Raw genomic sequence first — 4,421 nt, 5'->3', positions numbered from 1 at the left:
GCTGAGAATGTCAGAATTCCAGATCCCTGCCCCTGAAATGCCTGTCGTGCCCCCTGCTCCCCTCCACAAGGACCAGGACATTAAGGAGTGCCCTGTGAAAGCACGTGCCAAGGACACACAGAGAATGCACATCCTGTGTGTTACTCTGTTCTTTCTTTCTTTCTTTCTTTTTTTGAAAGGCCAGAAAACTGGAGCAGTTTCTGCAGAATTAATTAATAAGACACACTAAAATGGGGTTTCCACAAATTTGCAAATTGCACCTTGGGTGGAGGAGCTCTCTGTGGCCTCGTTTCTGCTGGCCCTACACTTCTGCTAAAACATCTCACTCGCTGTGTGACACTTTCATTATTTACTGCTCCGAGGCTCAGAGAGCAACGCGGCCAGGCTGGTCTCCGCTCACTCATTCATTAGTTTTAATTAAACCCTCTAATTTTATTTATGCTGCCACAAACTGATTAACAATTTGCCAGCCAAGAGCAGGAAGTCTTAAAAAGCATCTTGAGGAATCTGTGGGTCTCTAAACACAGACCTCACAGAAATGAGATGGGTTGTGGGTAGGGGCTCTGCCAGGCGGGAGGAAGCGTGTTTTTGAAGCTTCACCACTTCCGAGACGACCTGAGAACAGCTGTTGGCTCTGGGATCTGTGGTCCCCAAGGGGCTGCTGCATTGAGAGTCAGCGGTCACGTCTCTTTATCTGTAGCACCTGACGGTCCTTGTGGCTCAGAGAGAGAGGACAAAGCTGGGAGTGGCATCTGTGTCCCTGGAGGGAAAGGGTCAAAGTTGCAGGAGCAACTGAGATAGAGATCTTGGGAAACGATGGTGACCCAGCCAATTACAAAGCTATCCTGGGGGGGCGGGGGCGCGGGGCGGCGCTGTGCTGAAGTTGAGGACAAAGAACAAGGAGAATTTCCTGCAGATTGAAGTTGGGCATCAGGAGAGCTTTATGAAAGGGCTGAATTGAGCTAAATCATGGAGGACTCGTAGAATATCCATCACCACAGAGGAGAAGGACATGAGCAAAGACTCAGACATTTATTCCTCTGCTTTCTAAGGGCCAGGCACATGGCTAGCACCACATATTAGGGAGAGAAAAATGAGCGACAGAAGGTAATAGGCTGAATTGTGCAGTTTTAACTTAGCAAGGTACAAACGTGATTTTTGCTCCCCCTCTGATCACCATTACTATCAACTTTGCATTTTCAGGTTCTTTTGCTGTTCCTGAAAGTGGAGAGAAAGAGAAGGTGGTCTCTTGCCAGACAGTATTACCCAGGTCACATCTGGCCCGTATTCTAATGTGGCGTTAAAACCGTTGCGTCCTTTCGGGTAAATATGCAGGTTATTTGGGTGTTAGGATTCTCTGCCCAGGTCTTCAGAAGCAGCGTGCTGCTGGCAGAGGAAAGCACGTGGCATCCCTCCCTCCCGGCCTCCCCTCCCGGCCCCAGGTGTCTGCGCCCACCAGGCACGGCACAGGCATATGCCTGTGCATGGAAGGGCCCCCCTTAAGGACCACCTGCTCTCAGTAGGGGAGGAGTGGTTCTCTTATTTTTTGCTCATGCCTGCATCCCCTTAGAATGTCAGCGATCTGTGCAGCCTTTGGAGTCCCCGTGGGTATGCTTGCTCTATAGGTAACAGTGCAGTGACCTGCGGGCTGCCTTTGCCTTTGTGTAAATGACAGGTCCTCTCTGCTATGGTGAGCCCTAAGAAGCACAAAATTGTGCAAACATTACCATTACCACTAATTTCAGAACATTTTCATCACCCCCAGAAGAAACCTATACTCTAGCAATCACTCTCCAACTCCCCTTTCCCCCAGGCCTTGGCAACTACTAATTAAAATGGTTTTGGGGGCACCTCGGTGGCTCAGCTGGTTAAGCATCCGACTTTGGGTCATGATCCCATGATTCATGAGTTCGAGCCCCACATCAGGCTCTGCACTGTCAGCGTGGAGCCTACTTCAGATTCTCTCTCTCTCTCTCTCTCTCTCTCTCTCTCTCTTCTCTGTCCCCTTTCCCCCCCTCTCAAAAATAAATAACCATGTAAAAAAATAGTGGTTTTGATTTGCCTTTCTGAAAGGACTAATGATGTTGGGCATCTTTTCATGTGCTTCTTGGCCATTTATACATACATTTTTTGAGAAATGTGGATTCAGATGCTTTGCCCGTTTTTAATTATTTTGTTGTTGTTGTGTTGGAAGAGTTCTTTATATATTCTGGATTCTAGTGCTTTATCAGATATGATGTGCACATATTTTCTCCTATTCTGTGGGTTGTCTTTTTATTTTCTAGACAGTGAGTGTTCTTTGATGCACACAAGTTTCAAATTTTGATGAAGAGCAATTGATCTAGTTTTTCTTTTGTCGCAGTGTTTTTGGTGTCATATCTAAGAATCCATTACCAAATCCAAGGTCTAAGCTTTCTTCTAAGAATTTATAATTTTAGCTCTTACCTTTAGGCCTTTACTCCATTTGAGTCAACTTCTGTACATGGGGTGAGGTAGATTCCAATGTCATTCTTTTGCATGTCAGTATCTAGTTTCTCAGAACCATTTGTTGAAGAGACTATTCTTTCCCTATTGAATGGTCTGGGCACATGTACTGAAAATCAATTGACAGCAGATATGTGGGTTTACTTCCGGATTCCTGATTCTATTCCATTAATCTATATGACTGTCCTTATGCCAAAATAATACTTTTAAAATGTAAGTTTATAATGTCACTTCTTTACTTAAAACCCTTCAATGGATTTGATTTGAATAAAATCGAAATTCTACTCTTTAAATTTGCTAGGTTTGTGCCTGTCTTAGCCTCTTTGCACTAATGCTTCCTGTGAAGAATCCTCTTCTACCTAATACTCAGGTAGTGATGTTTGTTTTGTCATTCAGATTGCAGCCAAAATGTCTCCTATTCAGAAACTATACCCACTAAAGAGGTATTCCAGTCACTCTCTCACACATAATCCTATTTTATTTTCCTTAATAGCATTTACTACTTTGTATTTTTATCTGCTTAATAAACTTATTGGTTTTTTTCCCCTCTCTGGTAGAATGGAAGTCTCAGGAGAGCATGGCCCTTGTCTGCCTTGTTCACCTCTGTGTCCCCCACAATAACAGAACACCTGGCTCAGAGAAGCGGCTCAATAAGATGCATCTCTTAGAAATGACATTACTCTAACCCATTAGTTGGTGCTCTGCTTTCCCTAGTGGCCATTTGTTGAATAGCTCTCTCTGCGAGTTGGCTGCTCAAAGGGAGCTTCACACATAACGAATAAACAAGTGCACTGCCCCACAGTATTCAGCATACTAAGATCACACGATTCTTCTTTCTTCCGACAGATTTTATCTGGAATTAGATATCCTGTAGACATGTCCACATCCTCAGGTTATTCTTACTATTGCCAAATTCTTTTTTGCGTTATACTCTCAATTAGTTTCCACTCTTAGGAAGACTAGGTCAGCAATAACTTTTATTCTCATGTGTTCAGAGTCGTCATGATTCCCGTCAGAATCTCCTTAACGTTCAACTGCAGACCTTAGTTACAATGCTGGTTACTGCTAATAAAAATTACACGGAGCTAGTGGAGTCCGTTAAAATCAGGGCACGCTGAAATTAACCTGTACCTTTTCCTAAAGTTTGAGCAGAGCGTTGTTCATACATATCTGTTCTTTTCTTCTTCTTTCCTATTTATTTTTCATTAATTTTATCATTTTTGTTTTTAATATTTAATTGAAGCATTGTTGATATATTAGTTTCACGCATACCACATAGTGATTCGACAATTATATACATTATGAAATGCTCACTACTTTAAGTGTAATTACCATCTGTCACTATACAAAGTTATTACAACATTGTTGATTGCATTCTCTATATTGTACTTTGCATCTGTGTGACTTATTTTATTTTATTTTTTTAACTGTTTATTTATTTTTGAGAGAGAGCGAGCCAGCAGAGAGAGAGGGCCCAAACCCACAAACTGTGAAATCATGACCAGAGCTGAAGTTGGACACTTAACCAACTGAGCCACCCAGGTGCCCCCTGTGTGACTTAGTTTTTAACTGGAAGTTTGTACTTAAAAAAATTTTTTTTTAAATATTTATTTTGAGAGAGAGAGAGAGCACAAGTGGGGAAAGAGCAGACAGAGGGGGAGACACAGAATTTGAAGCAGGCTCCAGGCTCTGAGCTGTCAGCTCCCTCCCTTCTAGCAACCACCAGTTTGTTCTCTGTATTTATGAGTCTATTTCTGGTTTTTTACTTGTTTGTTTTGCTTGTCTTGTTTTTTAGGTTCCACATACAAGTGAAGTAATATGGTACTTGCCTTTCTCTGTTTAACTTATTTCATTTAGCGTAACACCCTCCAGGTCCATCCGTGTTGTTGCAAATGACAAGATTTCTTATTCTTTTCTTTTACAGATCAGCTCTGGAG

At 42.6% G+C, this 4,421-nt stretch overlaps 1 long non-coding RNA gene across 1 annotated transcript; it reads right to left on the bottom strand.

Annotated features, from left to right (window-relative positions):
* Nucleotides 1-407: 407 nt before the first annotated feature.
* LOC109264283 (uncharacterized) lies at nt 408-2,829 on the bottom strand. The gene is made up of 2 exons (XR_002078677.2): nt 2,446-2,829; nt 408-760 (listed from the first exon to the last, which is right to left on the bottom strand). It is a non-coding gene; the product is annotated as an uncharacterized LOC109264283 (long non-coding RNA).
* Nucleotides 2,830-4,421: the final 1,592 nt, after the last annotated feature.

The sequence above is a fragment of the Panthera pardus genome, unplaced genomic scaffold (genome assembly GCF_024362965.1).
Source record: "Panthera pardus isolate Hobbes unplaced genomic scaffold, ASM2436296v1 HiC_scaffold_22, whole genome shotgun sequence".
Classification (NCBI taxonomy): domain Eukaryota; kingdom Metazoa; phylum Chordata; class Mammalia; order Carnivora; family Felidae; genus Panthera; species Panthera pardus.
The sequence above is the reverse complement of the archived record's forward strand: the minus strand, read 5'-3'. Positions and strand labels throughout refer to the sequence as shown.